This window comes from Triticum urartu, chromosome 2A (assembly GCF_056163025.1).
Source record: "Triticum urartu cultivar PI428250 chromosome 2A, HENAU_Tu73, whole genome shotgun sequence".
NCBI classification, from domain to species: Eukaryota; Viridiplantae; Streptophyta; class Magnoliopsida; order Poales; family Poaceae; genus Triticum; species Triticum urartu.
Genome location: NC_141874.1, coordinates 478,823,094 through 478,843,498, shown reverse-complemented (window position 1 = coordinate 478,843,498; position 20,405 = coordinate 478,823,094). Strand labels below are relative to the sequence as shown.

General features: G+C 42.0%; 1 pseudogene; it reads right to left on the bottom strand.

The window, feature by feature from the left end:
* Window positions 1-606: 606 nt before the first annotated feature.
* Window positions 607-17,490, bottom strand: LOC147985526 (uncharacterized; annotated as a pseudogene).
* Between the last annotated feature and the right edge of the window lie 2,915 nt (window positions 17,491-20,405).

Here is a 20,405-nt window from a genome sequence, read left to right as displayed (position 1 = left end):
ATGCTCTATATTTCAAATACTTACAGACATGCATTCATAACAGAAGAATAGGCATGAGAACAGGCGAGGCGCCGTTACCACGAAAGCCACGGTTATGCGGACCTAGAAGCACGACCCAGATTATGTGCTTAAAATGTTTTCGTTCCATAACGGCGACCGTGGCCATGCAACCATGAGAGTCATGGTCGAACACTCACCAGTGGCATGGCCGTGGCTACCTGTGCCCTTTGGTTATTTTTATCTGTCTGTCACACAGCACAGAAGCATGCTTGTATGCTTACAACATCCACGTTCAGAAACCGACATGGCTGCAGAAAATAACAAGGAAACATGTGCCTCTGATATTTTTTTCTGCTGAGTAAAAATACATAAAGAAGCAAAAGGAGTTCTTATTTAAATTTGTTTTGTTTCTAACTGCAGCAAGTTAACTTACAAGCCGTTCTTATAACCACGGCACGAGAAAATAAACAATCGACACCCGCCGCCCTCCCCACCGATCGCTTGCTATTTCATAGCTCCACGTGCGGCCTTGCTTTTGAGTGTTCAGTGATCCATTCTTCCTTCTCCACCCTTGTGCAACCCCACGCTTGTGCATACCTATACAACCTATTTACCTGTAAAATTAATATACATACATAAAAACAAAGCAAAAGATTGCGGTCATCACTGTTTTTTGCTTAAGTCTTGTTTAAGCTGCATTATTACCTTTTAATTTTTCTATTGGTACTATTCTCCGGTACCAAAAAGTCTCCACTCAGATCTTTCCTTTTTGGAAATGGACTGCGCAGATTCCGTGCCTTGTCCCAGGCTTCCCTGCATGCATTCTATGTGTCTGGCTTGTGTGATGTTCGATTCTAGCGTACATGCAAGACTTCGGTAAATGTCCCCTGTTGTCAGTGGGGTCGTTGGAGTTGCTGGCGTCTGATGTCTTCCTCCTAGGCTTGGAGTGCATTGTCCTGAGCCGTTTGATGTCCTCGATGGTGTTATCGGTGTTGTCGGCCATTTCATTGACCTTGCCCTCTTCTCCAGCTGTGATTTCCTATTCTCCTCTTCAATCCTCATTCTCTCCTGGACTTCTGGGTTTCCTGGGCAGTTTGTTTTCCTGTGACCCTTTACTCCCCAACGGCCGCACTTGGATGCGGCTTTGTTGCCTTTTCCTTTCTTCTCAGAACCAGCTTTGATTCGATCTCCTTTTTTCGTGCCCTTTGAGCCACTCATGGGTGGGTTCTTGAGAGTTTCGGCAAGAATGCTTGTGTCTGGTTTCCTCAGCAAGTGCCGCCATGACTTTTAATTTAATATCTACCGTACACTCACGCAGCACATTGTATGCCTTCTCTTTTCTGCAAACATTTGAATAGATATCCGACAACTCAGTGTAAGTGATACATCTCCGTCGTATCTACTTTTCCAAACACGTTTGCCCTTGTTTTGGACTATAACTTGCATGATTTGAATGGAACTAACCCGGACTGATGTTGTTTTTAGCAGAATTGCCATGGTGTTATTTTTGTGCAGAAATAAAAGTTCTCGGAATGACCTGAAAATCAACGGAGAATTATTTTGGAATATATAAAAAATACTGGAAGGAAGATCCACGTCAGGGGGGCCTCCACCTGTCCATGAGGGTGGGGGCGCGCCCTACCCCCTGGGCGCGCGCCCCTACCTCGTGGGCCCCCTGACACTCCACCAACCTCAACCTTGACTCCATATATTCACTTTTGGGGAGAAGAAACCAGGGAGAAGGATTCATTGCGTTTTACGATACAGAGCCGCCACCAAGCCCTAAACTCTCTCGGGAGGGCTGATCTGGAGTCCGTTCGGGGCTCCAGAGAGGGGAATTCGTCGCCATCGTCATCATCAACCATCCTCCATCACCAATTTCATGATGCTCACCGCCGTGCATGAGTAGTTCCATCGTAGGCTTGCTGGACGGTGATGGGTTGGATGAGATTTATCATGTAATCGAGTTAGTTTTGTTAGGGTTTGATCCCTAGTATCCACTATGTTCTGAGATTGATGTTTCTATGACTTTGCTATGCTTAATGCTTGTCACTAGGGCCCGAGTGCCATGATTTCAGATTTGAACCTATTATGTTTTCATCAATATATGAGAGTTCTTGATCCTATCTTGCAAGTCTATAGTCACCTACTATGTGTTATGATCCGCAACCCCGAAGTGACAATAATCGGGACCACTCCCGGTGATGACCATAGTTTGAGGAGTTCATGTATTCACTATGTGTTAATGCTTTGGTCCGGTACTCTATTAAAAGGAGGACTTAATATCCCTTAGTTTCCGCTAGGACCCTGCTGCCATGGGAGGGTAAGACAAAAGATGGCATGCAAGTTCTTTTCCATAAGCACATATGACTATATTTGGAATACATGCCTACATTACATTGATGAACTGGAGCTAGTTCTGTGTCACCCTAGGTTATGACGGTTACATGACGAACCGCATCCGGCATAATTCTCTATCACCGATCCATTGCCCACGAGCTTTCTATATATTGTTCTTCGCTTATTTACTTTTCCGTTGCTATTGCTATCATCACTACAAAATACCAAAAATATTACTTTTGCTACCATTACCTTTTACCACCGTTACCACTACTATCATATTACTTTGCCACTAAATACTTTGTTATAGATATTAAGTTATCCGGGTGTGGTTGAATTGACAACTCAGCTGCTAATACTTGAGAATATTCTTTGGCTCCCCTTATGTCTAATCAATAAATTTGGGTTGAATAATCTACCCTCGAAAATTGTTGCGATCCCCTATACTTGTGGGTTATCAAGACTATTTTATGGCACCGTTTCCGGGGAGCATAGCTCTATTCTTTGAGTCGCATGGGATTTATATCTTCTTATAATTATGAAGAACTTGAAAGATCCAAGAACCAAGATTTATCCCTCAACTATGAGGGGAGGTAAGGAACAGCCATCTAGCTTTGCACTTGATTCACCTTCTGTTTTGAGTAAGCTTGCGGCACCTAAACCTGCTTCTGCTATTAATTCGGACATGTCTCATGTTATTGATGATACCACTTCTACTATGCATGATAATTATGATGAAACTACTTCTATGCTTGATACTACTGTGCCACTTGGTGAATTTCTTGATGAACAACTTGCTAGGGCTAGAAAGAATGAAATTACTGAAACTGATAATATTGATGAAAGTGATGATGAAGATTGTCCCCCTAGATATGAATTACATGTTGTGCCTGAGGGCTATGTTATGAATGAAGAAACTGCTAGAGATTTTCTTGCTTGCAATGATAAGAGTGATCTTAAGAAATTATTAGCTAAGCTGAAACAAAAAAACTCTGAATGCTAGAATGAAATATGATCCCGCTTATGCTACTTCACCTATCTTTGTTACTGATAAGGATTATGAATTCTCTGTTGACCATGATATAATTACTTTGGTTGAATCTGATCCTTTCTATGGCTATGAATCTGAAACTGTTGTGGCACATCTTACTAAATTAAATGATATAGCCACCCTGTTCACTAATGATGAGAAAACTCGTTATTATTATATCCTTAAATTATTTCCATTCTCATTAAAGAGTGATGCTAATACATGGTTTAATTCTCTTGATCCTAGTTGTGTGTGTAGTCCCCAGGATATGATTTATTACTTCTCTGCTAAATATTTCCCCGCTCATAAGAAACAAGCTGCTTTAAGGGAAATATATAATTTTGTGCAAATTGAAGAAGAGAGTCTCCCGCAAGCTTGGGGGAGGCTTCTCCAATTACTTAATTCTTTGCCTGATCATCCTCTTAAGAAAAATGAAATACTTGATATCTTTTATAATGGACTAACCGATGCTTCCAGAAACCACCTGGATAGTTGTGCTGGTTGTGTTTTCAGGGAAAGAACATTAGATGAAGCTGAAATTCTATTGAATAATGTGTTGACTAATGAAAATAATTGGACACTTCCTGATCCAATCCCTGATCCAATTCCTGAGCCAACTCCTGAGCCAACTCCGAAGAAAATGGGTATTCTATTTCTTAGTCCTGAAGATATGCAAGAGGCAAAGAAATCTATGAAAGAAAAAGGTATTAAAGCTGTAGATGTTAAGAATTTACCTCCTATTGAAGAAATACATGATCTTAATTCACCGCCTGTTGAAGAAATACATGGTCTTGATAACCCGACACAGGTAGTAAAGGTAAATTCTCTATATAGATATGATAAAGCTGAAATCCCATTTACTAAGTTTGCTAGCCCATGCTTGGATGAGTTTGATGACTTTATGGTTAAACAAGAAAACTTCAATGCTTATTTTGGCAGGGAATTAAAACGCAATGCTGATATGCTTGAACACTTGGGTGATTATATGGCTAATTTTAAAGGTGAACTAAAACTTATTAGTAAACATACTTCTATGGTTACCACTCAAGTAGAACAAGTACTTAAAGCTCAGAATGATTTGCTCAATGAATTAAATAGTAAGAAGAATGATAATGCTGTTAGAGTTATGACTAGAGGTGGTAAAATGACTTAGGAACCTTTGTATACTGAGGGCCATCCTAAGAGAATTGAGCAAGATTCTCAGAGAAATAATATTGATGCACCTAGTCCTTCTAAGAGGAAGAAAAAGAAAAACGATAGGACTTTGCATGCTTCTAGTGAACCTGTTATTGACACACCTAATAATCCTAATGATATCTCTATTTCTGATGCTGAAACACAATTGGTAATGAACATGAACCTAGTAATAATGTTAATGATGATGTTCATGTCTATGCTCAACCTAGCAATAATAATGAAGTAGAAACTAAACCTACTGTTGATCTTGATAACCCACAATCAAAGAATCAATGTTATGATAAGAGAGACTTTGTTGCTAGGAAGCACGGTAAAGAAAGAGAACCATGGGTTCAGAAACTCATGCCTTTTCCTCCTAAACCATCCAATAAAAAGGATGATGAGGATTTTGAGCATTTTGCTGAAATGATTATACCTATCTTTTTGCATATGCGTTTGACTGATATGCTTAAAATGAATCCTTATGCTAAGTACATGAAAGATATTGTTACTAATAAAAGAAAGATACCGGAAGCTGAAATTTCCACCATGCTTGCTAATTATACTTTTAGGGGTGGAATACCTAAGAAACTAGGAGAACCTAGAGTACCAACTATACCATGCTCCATTAAAAGAAACTATGTTAAAACTGCTTTATGTGATCTTGGAGTCGGTGTTAGTGTTATGCCTCTCTCTCTTTATATCATAGACTTGATTTGAATAAGTTGACACCTACTGAAATATCTTTGCAAATGGCTGATAAATCAACTGGTATACCTGTCGGTATTTGTGAGGATGTGCCTGTTGTGGTTGCAAATGTTACTACTTTAACGGACTTTGTTATTCTTTATATTCCCGAGGACGATAGTATGTCTATTATTCTTGGAAGTCCCTTTTTGAATACTGCAGGGGCTGTTATTGATTGCACAAAAGGCAATGTCACTTTTCATGTTAATGGTAATGAGCATATGGTACACTTTTTGAGGAAACAACCTCAAGTCCACAGTATCAATTCTATTGGAAAAATTCCATCGATTATTTTTGGAGGTTTTGAATTTCATCTTCCTACTGTCAAGAAGAACTATGATATTCTTATTGTTGGGGATGTGCATATCCCCGTTGAGGTAACCTGGTGTTATTCGAAAGTTCTCTGGTTCCATGTTATTCGGAATGAGTTTGTTCACAAGACCTGATCAACCTTGTTAGTGGATTCCTTTTGATGAGCGTGAGATGGATGAATTTAGAAAACACAACTCTCTGTATCCTCTTTTTACTTTCTGCTGTTTATATTGAAATAAAGAAAAATAGTAATTTCTGTCTGTTTCCTGAATTATCCACGCAATAAAAAATACCTCGAAAATAAAAGTTCTCCAAATGCCCTAAAAATTAAATATGATTTTTCAGGAATATTTGAGAATATCTGGCATTGAGAACACAGCAGGGGGCAAGCACCTGGCCACGAGGGTGGAGGGCGCGCCCTACCCCCCTGGGCGCGCCCCCTGCCTCGTGGGCCCACGGTGGCTCCCCTCCACTTATTCCAGCTACCACACACTCCTTCTTCCTCCCACAAACATCACTAACCAGCTCAAACCCGAGTCCAAGCTCATTTTGCTGCCATTTTCGATCTCCTTGCACAAAGCTCCATTCACAAAACTGCTTTGCGGGATTGTTCCCTGGTATGTGACTCCTCCAATGGTCCAATTAGTTTTTGTTCTAGTGCTTTATTCATTGCATATTTTTGCTGCTTAGGTGACCCTATTCTTGAGCTTGCATGTCAAATTTATATGGTCAAAAGTAGTTTTGATGCATGATATTGCCTCTAGGCACTTGTAGGAGTAGTTACTATCAATTTTGTTGAGTTTGGTTCACTTTTATTTTGAAGTTACTAAAAATTTCAGAAATTTTCAGAAAAAGATGAAGAGATATTTGAGGGGCTCATCGAGCCGAAGCTCGAAGGATAAGCAAAGTGAGGAGGATAAGAGGCCCAAATATAATCTTCCTCGCACCGCGGAGGTTCGGCCGTGTGAATGGCCTTGTGATGATTTCTTGAGAGCAGCCGGGATTTATGATGATTTCTATGAATTGGCTGAGAATGTAGGCCTCACCGCTTTCCTCCACGACCAACACGAACAGTATCTCTTACTCAGCAATATCTTTGTGCAAAACTTTCCTTTCCATGCTAGGAGCTCACCACCTACGGTGGAAATTTATTTATATGATGAGCATAAGGAGATGTCACTTTATGATTTTTGTCGGGTTTGTTTGATCCCTTTCAAGGGCAGCGTAGAGGAACCACATCGTGACGATGTGGATGGGTTTATTGATACCATTGCTGTAGGGGAGACGAGGAAGGTTTCTGATGCACGAATTACTAGCATACACTTTCCTGTTCTACGTTACTTTGCTATATTTGCTAGTAGATGCTTAATTGGGCGCGGAAACTGTGGAAACCTGAGTGCCCATGATATTGTTATTTTGTTCCATGCCTTATTTCGTGATGACACATTCAGTATAGGCGCTATTGTTGCAAAGCGGTTAAATCTTAACCGTACTAAGGGCCTCGTCCTTGGAGGCATCTTCGCCTCGCGCCTCGCTGCACACTTTAACATACCTATTAGGCATTATGAGAAGGAAGAGAAATTGCTGCCTCTTGTTTATCTAGATTATAAGAGTATGGTAGCACATGATTTTATTGTTAAGAATAGGTAAAAGGCGTGTAACATCCCAAATTTTCAATTTGGGATGTTATACATAGATCATTCATGCATATCATATTTTATTGCATTTCGTCTCACGATCCTCGAAAATCCTAAGCAACTCAAGGACCCTCGGAGAGAGTTGGGGATTTCCCCGGTTTTCAAATTTGATTTTATCAAATTTTGAAACGAGGATTTTGGTTTTAATTATTTTTCTCTTCGAAAATATTTCATATTAAAATATATGATAGGAGATAATATGACTTCTCCAAGATAATTGAAATATTGGAGGAAAATATTAAAATCAAATATTTGTGTTTATTTGGATTTTATTGCAATTTTGTTTGCATTAGAAAAATTGCACGTTTTCAGAATTGCATTTTAGGGCCAAGAAAATGTTCATCTCGTTCTAAATATTTTATTTAGACGGTGAAAATTTGTTTTGGCATTTTTAGAAATTTTATTTTATTTTCTAGGATTTTTTTAGTTTCAGCGGAATTATTTAAAAAAATGCGCACAGGCTAGCTAGGCCGAAGCCCAACTGCCGGCCCGCCTCTCCCGCGCGCCGTCTCCTTCCAGGAGACCGGCCGCGCCGCCGCCGCCCCGACTCGGACCGGGAGTCCGAGCCGGACTCCTCCCCGCCGCCTCTTGCCCCCTCCCCAAGGCACCCCCCTCCCCTTCATATACACCGCCCCCTCCCCCCACCGCCACCACCACCCACCACCGCTGCCTCGCCCCGCCCGCAGCCGCAGCCGCCCGCTGCCACGCCGGGCCGCCGTCGCCGGCGCGTCTCGCCGGACCGACGAGGTAGCCGCTGGTTTTTTTAAAAAAGAAAACCAATCCGGTTTTTTTAAAGAAAACCCTAGTTCGTTTTTTCGGTTTGCCGGTTTTTCCCGATTTTTCTTTTTAGCGGACGTTCGTCCGTCCATTCGTTTTAACGAACGGTTTTCACTTGTTAGTTACAAACAATGAACGCTCGTTCGTTAGCCTGTTTGTTAGTTTTCTTTTATCGGATTTTTCCACGGTTATTTCTGATCCGATTTTCGTTCTAGTTTATCTTTTCGCTCATTTGTCGGAATCAGGCGATTCAAGCGCCTAGATCTTTGTCTCGAGACCCTATTTCCGTTTAACCAACTTGAACAAGCTTTTGCTACTGTAAAATTTGACCTAGGTCCAGATTAGTAAACGGATCTTGTTTTCTTTGCCGTTTGAGTTTTGTTCCTCCGTTCGATTTGATTCTTTTTGCAAACCGGAGTTCTTAAGTTGAACTTTCTGGTTAGATCTTCTTATTTGAGATTTACCCGTGCTTCTTTGCTTGATTGCTTATGTATTCTATTGTTTGTTTGCGATAGAATTCCCAGAGTGTGAAGCGTGTTATTTGGAGTCTCTAGGTTTCGCGGATCGTCAACAAGGCAAGTAATACTTTGATCATACCCCATTATCACCCAGTTTTTATGCATTAGTTCCAATCCTCAAACATTGCATGGTTAGGATGTCATTAACATGTGGGTTGGGAAGTAGTTGATGAGGTAGAACCTATTGCCCTGTTATATTCAAACCCTTGGGAGTTACTTCTACGCGTTGCTTATATTGCTATGCTATGCTCGTAGACGTGGTTTGGGTGAGTGAAATCCATGACAGATGTGAGATTGTTAATTAATGGCTCAACTTAAGGTGGCAACTTAAATACACATCTGGGTGGATTGAGGCACCTGGAGTACCTAGTGTTGCCTGTATTTTTGGAAATCCCGGAATACCCGTGTGATTTTCCTATGGACCGCCACCCAGGCTCAAAGGGAACTGAGATGATTCATGCTAGACACTTCTGTGTGCAGCCACAAGCTATTATGGGCTCTAGCATAGTTGAGTAAGTTACGTGAAGCTCTTGAAGAGGTGGATCAGTAGGTAGTGGGTTGTAGGTTTGGTATGGTCTGCCCGGAGTAGAGAGTTAATGTTTCTGAAAGACTGTGTCTCGGTCATCCGTTTCTCAAACATCATGTAGTGCGAGAAATTCAACGGAGGTGATCGAGTCTTGTGGGGAAAAGTGCGCAAACCTCTGTAGAGTGTACAAACTAATCATGGTTAGCCGTGTCCCCGGTTATGGACATCTTGAGTATCTAGTACTTGGAGTATCTTAAGTATCTCATCACTCTTAAATTAATATTGTTGGGTTGATAATTACCTTTAATTGGGATTGAGTTGGAGGAACCTTCTCAATGATGTTTCAGCTACCATGATAGTTAAATAAAATCTATTCCTTTGTTGTAGGGAAAAATTGGCTTTTCACAAAAACTATAACCATAGATCTTTCCACCAGCCAAATATGCATGTAGTGATAGCATTATTGTCCTTGCTCTACTGTGTTACTTTGCCAGCATATTCCATGTGCTGACCCGTTTTCGGGCTGCAACGTGTTATGTTGTAGACTTTTCAGACGAGGAGTAAGGTTCGTTAGGTCGTTGCCGTGCAGCTCAGCTATGCCGTTGGAGTTGATGGACTCACTTTATCTTCCAAGCCTTCCGCTGTTATTGTATTAGATGGCCTTAAGCCATATTTATTGTAATAAGTTCTCTTTGGAGACATTCGATGTAATAAGTGTGTGATTGCTACTCTGTTATAAATCCTCGAGTACTGTGTGTGTCAGCATTACCGATCCAGGGATGACACTAAAGCACAGAGACTTGACTGTTTGAGGTCGGGTCGCTACAAGGCGCTTAAGTACAAATTAATATTTGGTAAACATCATCCTGAGACTATTACCTTGCCTGCCCCTTCCTTGTTTGATTTATCTGCAGGCAAGTACCTTGTTCTGTGTGAGGCCATTCACGCCTACCGGAACCCTACATCAGCTACCGAGCCAGAGCTGGAACCACAATTTGATCCTCCACGACAGTCTGATTACCAATGGGATCCGGAGGTGATTGCCAACCAGTGGCAATCCAAAGCTTCTGCACAGTACGACCCCAATTATTACTTTGGATATCCGCCAGGCCAGCCGTGGACATAGACCAACTTAGGCCAAAAGCCTAAGCTTGGGGGAGTACGTATTTCTCACCGACATTACATTCATGTTCACACACTCATTGCTAGCTGTCGGTGCTCATACTTTTTCATTGTATCATCCATGCTAGTTTATTTCCTTTTTATGCTTTGTTCCTGTGTGTTTAATAAACCTTAAGAAAAACAAAAAAATAGTTGTAGCTTTTAATTAGTTTAGTTTCCATGCTTGTAGTAGTAATTAAAAAGAAACCCCAAAAATATTTCTCGTTCTTCTTTTGCTTGTTGGGAGCTTTCCCGAGTAAATAGTTTTATTTCTTTTCTTGTTCTTTGGGGGTCGAGAGGAGAAGGCCATAATTAAAATGTTGAAGTGGCTCTTATATGCATTATTGCTGATCTAACAAAGAGCCCATATTACCTTGTCTTCTCTCTTGAATTGAATGCTTGCAGATTCCTGCTTAGTCCAATGCACGTGCACTATTATTATTATCCACACTATTCGGTCGTGCAAGTGAAAGGCAATAATGATGATTATATGATGAACTTATTGAGATGAGAAAAGCTGGTATGAACTCGACCTCTCTTGTTTTTGTAAATATGATTAGTTCATCGTTCCTGATTCAGCCTATTATGAATAAACATGTTTGCAATGACAATTAGAGATTATAGTTGCTTATGCCATGCTTAATTAGCTAGGAGCTTATAATGGTTTACCTTGCGTGTCAACATGCTATTAAAATGGTTGTGATGTGGTATGATAGGGTGGTATCCTCTTTTGAACGATTCGAGTGGCTTGACTTGGCACATGTTCACGCATGTAGTTGAAACAAAATCAACATAGCCTCTACGATATTTATGTTCATGGTGCATTATATCCTACTCATGCTTGCATTCGGTGTTGATTAATTTTAATGCATGTTCATAAATGTTGTCGCTCTCTAGCTGGTCGCTTCCCAGTCTTTTGCTAGCCTTCACTTGTAAAGCGGGAATACTGCTTGTGCATCCAATTCCATAAACCCCAAAGTTGTTCCATATGAGTCCACCATACCTACCTATATACGGTATCTACATGCCGTTCCCAAGTAAATTTGTATGTGCCAAACTCTAAACCTTCAAATAAACATTATGTTTTGTATGCTCGAATAGCTCATGTATCAACTAGGGTTGTCTGTATCTTCCATGTTAGGCGGGTTATTCTCAAGAGGAGTGGACTCTGCTCCTCACTCACGAGAAAATGGCTGGTCACCAGGATGCCCAGTCCCATGCTTTATGCAAATCAAATCAAAATAACTACAAACAAAACTCCCTCGGGACTGTTGTTAGTTGGAGGCACTCGTTGTTTCGAGCAAGCCATGGATTGATGCCTGTTGGTGGAGGCGGGGTATAAAATTTACCATTCTATTTGGGAACCGCCTATAATGTGTGTAGCATGGAAGATATCGCCATCTCTTGGTTGTTATGTTGACAATGAAAGTATACCGCTCAAAATATTATTCATATATATTTCAAAACCGAGGTCTGGCACCTCGACAAATCCCTGCTTCCCTCTGCGAAGGACCTATCTATTTACTTTTATGCTGAGTCATCATCCTCTTATTAAAAAGTACCAGTTGGAGAGCACCACTGTCATTTGCATTCATTACTGTTAGTTTACATTGAGTATGACTTTACTGGATCTCTTTTACCATGAATTACAATGTCTAGTCAGTCCTTAATCTTTAAAGGTGCTCCGCATTTATGTTTTGCGGTCTCAGAAAGGGCTAGCGAGATACCATCTTGTTATATCATATCATGATTGTTTTGAGAAAGTGTTGTCATCCGAGATTTATTATTATTGCTCGCTAGTTGATTATGTCATTGATATGAGTAAACATGAGACCTAAATGTTATTGTGAATATGGTTCGTTCATAATCTTTGCTGAAAACTTGAATGCTGGCTTTACATATTTACAACAAGAGCAAACCGAGTTTGTAGAAGTTTTTCTTTATCACTTTAAGTTTATCAACTGAATTGCTTCAGGACAAGCAAAGGTTTAAGCTTGGGGAGTTGATACGTCTCCGTCGTATCTACTTTTCCAAACACTTTTGCCCTTGTTTTGGACTCTAACTTGCATGATTTGAATGGAACTAACCTGGACTGACGCTGTTTTCAGCAGAATTGCCATGGTGTTATTTTTGTGCAGAAATATAAGTTCTCGGAATGACCTGAAAATCAACGGAGAATTATTTTGGAATATATAAAAAATACTGGAAGGAAGATCCACGTCAGGGGGGCCTCCACCTGTCCACGAAGGTGGGGGCGCACCCTACCCCCCCTGGGCGCGCCCCCTGCCTTGTGGGCCCCCGGACGCTCCATCGACCTCAACCCTGACACCATATATTCACTTTCGGGGAGAAAAAACCAGGGAGAAGGATTCATCGCATTTTATGGTACGGAGCCGCCGCCAAGCCCTAAACTCTCTCGGGAGGGCTGATCTGGAGTCCGTTCGGGGCTCCAGAGAGGGGCATCCGTCGCCATCGTCATCATCAACCATCCTCCATCACCAATTTCATGATCCTCACCGCCGTGCGTGAGTAATTCCATCATAGGCTTGCTGGACGGTGAAGGGTTGGATGAGATTTATCATGTAATCGAGTTAGTTTTGTTAGGGTTGGATCCCTAGTATCCACTATGTTCTGAGATTGATATTGCTATGACTTTGCTATGCTTAATGCTTGTCACTAGGGCCCGAGTGCCATGATTTCAGATTTGAACCTATTATGTTTTCATCAATATATGAGAGTTCTTGATCCTACCTTGCAAGTCTATAGTCACCTACTATGTGTTATGATCCGCAACCCCGAAGTGAAAATAATCGGGACCACTCCCGGTGATGACCATAGTTTGAGGAGTTCATGTATTCACTATGTGTTAATGCTTTGGTCCGGTACTCTATTAAAAGGAGGACTTAATATCCCTTAGTTTCCGCTAGGACCCTGCTGCCACGGGAGGGTAAGACAAAAGATGGCATGCAAGTTCTTTTCCATAAGCACATATGACTATATTTGGAATACATGCCTACATTACATTGATGAACTGGAGCTAGTTCTGTGTCACCCTAGGTTATGACGGTTACATGACGAACCGCATCCGGCATAATTCTCTATCACCGATCCATTGCCCACGAGCTTTCTATATATTGTTCTTCGCTTATTTACTTTTCCGTTGCTATTGCTATCATCACTACAAAATACCAAAAATATTACTTTTGCTACCATTACCTTTTACCACCGTTACCACTACTATCATATTACTTTGCTACTAAATACTTTGTTGCAGATATTAAGTTATCCAGGTGTGGTTGAATTGACAACTCAGCTGCTAATACTTGAGAATATTCTTTGGCTCCCCTTGTGTCGAATCAATAAATTTGGGTTGAATACTCTACCCTCGAAAACTGTTGTGATCCCCTATACTTGTGGGTTATCAGTAAGCGAGGCCAAATCTCATAGTTTCATCTTCGTGTGCGGTCATGCTATCACCTTGACTTGTAGACAAAACTTTCAGACTCTCTGATAGATTCCTGGTCCATCTGGGGATGATGAAGGATTTTGGAAGTTGATCGATCATGCATGTTTGGTCCATCACCTTAAGCACATGGCAGCACTGAATGCCATCCCTACTCATTTTCTTGCAACTGAAACTATATATTTCTTTTGGCTCATCCACATCTACCCTGAACTTAGACCTAGCAAATTCCTCGCCCGGATATGGTTTCCACACTTTTTCTCCAGGCTCAGTAATCTTTTTAAAAAAATACTGCCTCCCCTTTGCCAGGTCAGAGCACTTGAAGTAAGTCCAGTTCCGTAGCTCCAGCTGGAATTTCCTGAAAATTTCATTCGTGTATACTTCACTTGCTTGTCTTTCAATTGGAAAGCCCATCTCTAGTGATGGCACCTTCTCTTCTGTTCGGTGTCATTTCTTGTCAAGTGTAGCAAGGCAATTTTGCTGAATCATGTGATACACATGAACAAACCTTTTTATAGTGTCCTTGTGGCCGACGTAATTCTTCCACATCAAATTCGTGCTCTCACTGCGAGTGGTTGTTGACGAGAAAGGATAGAAGCAGTCCTTGAAGTAGGCCGGCACCCAGAAATTTCGGAGTTCCCATAGCATGTTCAGGTGTTTGTTGCCTTCTCCCTTGTGCACGGAAATTGCTGCTTTCTAGGTACGCTGAAACTCTTCTTGATCTAGCAAGTTTTTGATGATTCGAAATAAATCATCAGACATCCCTGGGTGCTGCGCAAACACTGCTGCATTATTTTCCTTCATGTTCTTCTTAATATGCCACCAGCAGAACTTGTGCCTCGTTCTCGGAAGAGCTTCCTTTATTGCAGTCTTCATCGCCTGGTCCTGATCTGTCATTATGTATTTCGGCTCTTTTCCTCCCATTGCCTCGACAAACGTGCTTAGGAGCCACTTGAATGACCCTATTTTCTCATCCTTCAAATGGCCTAGTCCAAACAGGACGGTCGACCCATGGTTGTCGACACCTACAATTAGTGCAAATGGCAAGCCATATATATTCGTAGAGAATGTCGTGTCAAAAGACACGAAATCTCCATATAGCTCATAATTCATCTTGCACAAGGAGTCTGTCCAGAACAGGCTCCGCACTACATTGTTCTCTGTCTCCTCCACATGGTGGAATCCCGGCCTCCGCCTCTGCATATCGGCAAACAGTTTCATGGTGTCCTCAATATCAGTGCCGCGCTCTCCAGCCCTGTCCCGACATGCAATGTTGCTTATGTCAATCGTGTCGAACATAATTTCTCGCCTCGGTTTCCCCGTGGCAGTAAAAATTTGCATAACCTTCCCTGGTTCTAACCTCGCCTTCTGCAGCACTTGTATAAAGAATTTCTCCTGAGGTGTCATCTTCTTATAGCATCTCATGAACTTCAGCATCCAATCGGATGGGTGAAGTTGGTGGTTGTACTCTAGGCGCACGTTCTTTAGATACCATTTCCTCCTATCTGTATCCCTCTTGGTTGTTATTTGGACTGGGCAGCTTGTCCCGATCAAGCAGTTGCTCCTTCTCTCCTTAACATGTCTCTCAGTTGTCTTATTCTGCCCTTCCTTGGTGCACTGAAACACCTGCTTGTCAAGTTGCTGATCATATGTCGATCTTCTGCTTGTTGATCGCTTGGCAGCAAAGCCAACCCTTCTCGCATATCTGCAGAAAAAGAAAAAGCACCCATCCAATGATCCGAATAGCATACCACCCTCTGATTCGAGCACTTCGGTGACCTCCTGAATCGTTGGGTATATGCCTTCTTTGAACATGTCGTCCATTTCTTTCTCTATAATGGTCGGCGGTGCCATGATGATTCTGTCTACCGTGTCTTCATTCGTCTGATCACATTCACTTCTGACGACATCAGTTTCATCGCCAGCCACAGGTCCACTTACAGTGGAGCTGCTGCTGCTCTGTTGTTTGTCACACGCAGCAGCGTCGTTTCTACATGGCACGGTCAAATCCATAAATGAGTCTGCCTCTCCACTGTCGCATTGTGCAATGCTGCTCCCTGTTTCTCCGGCACTCATGCAACCAAGGGATTGTCCTGCTTCTACCATGCAATCCGTGCTGGCGTTGTACGCTACTTGCTGCTATGAACATTGCGTTCCCTTCGAAATGGATGGAGAACTATGATATTTCTTTGCCTCATCTGTTATCCCCTCCGCCAAATCCTGAACACATGGCACAAAACAGAATTAGATATCCAGAGCAGCAAATGCATTTTTTTAATTTCTAAACAAAAGATTTATATGACTCATTAGGGCTCATCTGGTATACCAAAACCAGTCCCGTGCCTCTTCACCAAGTATAAGCGGTACATCAGAGGCACTGTTCACATTATACCCAGCAGCACGAATGTGACCATGCTACACACACATCTGGACAAGAGGCACAGCTGTGCTTCTGTTTACACCATAAAACCGGAGAGGCACAACAACATCCTATACAAAAGAACAACTGCACATACAGCCGTACCAGATGGACAGCTGTCCTCCTGTTTTGCACTTTACCCTGTTCTTCCATAAAACTGTTTGTGTGTTGAATTGAAAAAGCATAGTTCCGACATCACCTTTGTTTCCGCATGCCTCTCTTGTCCAGCAAATCTTGGCGACAACCTTCGTGCATTGGTGATTTCGCTGACGATTCTGAATGCCATCGGAGATCCTTTGGAAGGACCCCTCATGTTGAACGCCACAGGTGATCCTTTCAAAGGACCTTGGCTTATGTTTCATTGAACCGTGGACTACCACAATACTTGCTTCCTTGCTCATACACCTAGTGTGCAAGATACTACAATTTAAATATAACAGGCGAAAACAAAGAAAAATTGCTCACAAAAAATATACATTTGCTTTAAATGTTGTTGCATGTTCATATTTGCTGTCACCTGTATTGCTTTCTGGTGCTGCTGTATGGTATAGTTTATTCCTCCTACGTTTGATTTTTTTGTTGGGTTCTTCTTGCTTGTGCAAACCGTACCAAATCCTTGAACACCAAAGCTTTTGTTGCCAATGATCCTTCTGCTTGCATCAAAGGAAATTCTGCTACATTGTACCTCTTCATTATGACTGCCTTCAAATGTTGGGCCGTCACAACGCCCGCTCTGCACCTTTGTGGACATATGTGTCTTGAAACCAAAAAATAATTAGAAGCACGTGCGAGTATTACGAAGAATTAGCACGTAAAACTTCCACGTACGTTCAAAACCAGCGTTTGAAGTTTTCGTCATTACCTGCACAATATGCTTAGTGGAGTCTGTGCTACTAAGAATGCTCCTCTTCGCAGGTGTCTGTTGCACACCATGCTACTGGTTGGGACATTTTCCAAGAACTTGTATCTCACTCTTGACTGGAATTATTCCAGCCTGCATGGAATGTGCGTGTTTGACAGCATCTGCATACTTGATCTTCTTCTTGTTTTGTAGTAAAAAAATTCTTCCACCTCTCGATACTCAACTGTAGAGTAGATGCACAAGATAAACAGATATTACAGCATTCATCCAGGATATATTAATCATTTTTGTTGTTGTTGATGATCTACTATTTGATGTTCTCAGTGGTGGCACCTTGACAGCAAACGTCCCAGAAATAAAAGACCAAACACTTACTATTACATGCCTCCCATAATCCTTGCCGATGTCGTTCAAAGACCGACCGTCCCTATTGTCCTGACCAGATGATGCACTCCTGAACATCTGCCCGAAAAAGAGACGTAATAAATATAAAGGTTATAAACCTGCAGTATCAGTGTTGAAACTGTTCGAAGTCGATCTCAATCTTTCTTACTAACCTTTTACACTTACCACGCAACAGAGATATATTTTTAGTTCTATAAAATTGAGACATATAAATATATACATATATTAATTTTTAATTAAACTGCAACCTCAACAAAAGTGAGATCCTCTTATGCCAGTTTGCTTATGCAACACTTAACACAAAGATAACCATGAAACCTAACAAAAGTAACAAGCTCGTATTACAAGGACGAGAGTACACAAAACAAAAAAACAAACTTAGTTCAGAGCTACAGTGTAAAACTAAACAGTATTATTCTATGAATCCCGACCACAACAAATTCATCAACGAATTGAATCTCGTGTATCAGGAATCGCCACGCAAAGGTGCGTTGATAAATTTTTTTAATAACCTTTGATTGCCGAATCTTATGCGCTGATTGTTCGCAACTCACACCTTTCTAAATTGTGGGGGGGTCTGCTTCCCTACAGTTTGTTAGCGATCTCCTTCAATGATTTTGAATCTGGGAGAGAGAGAAAAGAGAAAGAGAGAGGGAGAGAGAGTGTAACACCACGATGCGGCTATATCTCCCACGTGTCGAAGCACGACTTAGAGGCATAACCACATTGTAAGCAATGTCGCAAGTGAGGTAATCTTCACACAACTTATGTAAAACAATAAGGGAAAGAGATACATAATTGGCTTACACTCGCCACTTCACGCAATACATGGATAAAGCATTACAACATCCAGATACAAACAAGGTCTGACTACGGAACCAAAATAAAAGAAGACTACCCCAAAAGCTACACAGGTCCCCGATCGTCCCGACTAGGCTCCACTACTAATCAACTGGAAACGGAACAACATAACGAACACGATCTTCATCGAGCTCCTCCTTGAGCTCGGTTGCGTCACCTACACGATAATATCGGCACCTGCAAGCTGGTTTTGGAAGTAATCTGTGAGTCACGGGGACTCAGCAATCTCACACCCTCGCGATCAAGACTATTTAAGCTTATGGGTAGGTAAAAGGTATGTGAGGTGGAGCTGCAGCAAGCACTAGCATATATGGTGGCTAACATACGCAAATGAGAGTGAGAAGAGAAGGCAAAGCACGGTCCAGAAACTATGATCAAAAGGTGATCCTAGAACAACCTACGCCAAACATAACTCCAACACCGTGTTCACTTCCCGGACCCCGCCGAGAAGAGACCGTCACAGTAACACACACGGTTGATGCATTTTAACAAATTCCCATCTGCCCATAACCGCGGGCACGGCTTTCGAAAGTTCAAAGCCCTGCAGGGGTGTCCCAACTTAGCCCATCACAAGCTCTCACGGTCAACGAAGGATATTCCTTCTCCCAGGAAGACCCGATCAGGCCCGGAATCTCGGTTACAAGACATTTCGACAATGGTAAAACAAGACCAGCAAGGCCACCCAGATGTGCCGACAAATCCCGATAGGAGCTGCACATATCTCGTTCTCAGGGCACACCGGATGAGACTAGCTACGAGTAAAACTAGCCCTCAAGTTTCCCCGAGGTGGCCCCGCAGGCAGCTCAGTTTGGACCAACACTTAGAGGAGCACTGGCCCGGGGGGGTTATAATAAAGATGACCCTTGGGCAAGCCTACCCAAGTGAAAGAAAAGGCTAGGTGGCAAATGGTAAAACCAATGTTGGGCCTTGCTGGAGGAGTTTTATTCAAGGCGAACAGTCAAGGGGTTCCCATTATAACCCAACCGTGTAAGGAACGCAAAATCAAGGAACATAACACCGGTATGACGGAAACTAGGGCAGCAAGAGTGGAACAAAACACAGGCATAAGGCCGAGCCTTCCACCCTTTACCAAGTATATAGACGCATTAATTAAATAAGAGATATTGTGATATCCCAACAATAAACATGTTCCAACGAGGAACAAACTCCAACCTTCACCTGCAACTAACAACGCTATAAGAGGGGCTGAGCAAAGCGGTAACTTAGCCAAACAACGGTTAGCTAGGACAAGGTGGGTTAGAGGTTTGGCTTAACAATATGGGAGGCATGATAAGCAAGTGGTAGGTATCATAGCATAGGCATAGAAAAAAGAGCGAGCATCTAGCAAGCAAAGATAGAAGTGATTTCGAGGGTATGGTCATCTTGCCTGCAAAGTTCTCCGAGAAGACGAAAAGCTTGATCCTTGTAAACGTACTCAACGGGTCCTCGAACACGAACTCATCTCCCGGCTCTACCCAAAGCAAGAACACAAGCAAAGGGAGGCACAATCAACCACGTGCAATGCACAAGCAACATGATGCAAAACATGGCATGATATGCGGGATGTGATATGCGATGCATATGCATGCTTCGGAAAGGAATCATTGAACATGGCCTCAACTTGTAAAACCAAGAGTGCCAGTGGAAAGAGGAGTTGATTTCGCTCGAAATCGATATAAAGATCACCGGAATCGGATGCATGGTTTGGAAATGACAAGCGAAACAAATATGGCAATGGTCTGCGATTAACAGCACGTGGCCGTCTAAATGCATCAAGATAAATAAGCTACTGCACTCAAACATAGCAACAAAATACATGGCAGGGATCCACTCAAGATGCTTAAAAAAAGGTGAACACTGAGCTACGGCTAATTCACTCAATAGCAGGTTCAAACAAGCATGGCAAATGTGCAAATGATAACAGGTTACAGACTTGGTGAAAATAACAACAAGTCTGGAATTTAACATCAGGAAGCAATGTTTAGAGCATGATAACTACAAGCTACAGGAACATATCATGGCAAAGCAAGGCATGGCATGAAGCTACTCAAAGCATACAACAAAAGTCCCTTACTGACCACAAGCCAAAAGGGATCAGAAAATACAATTGC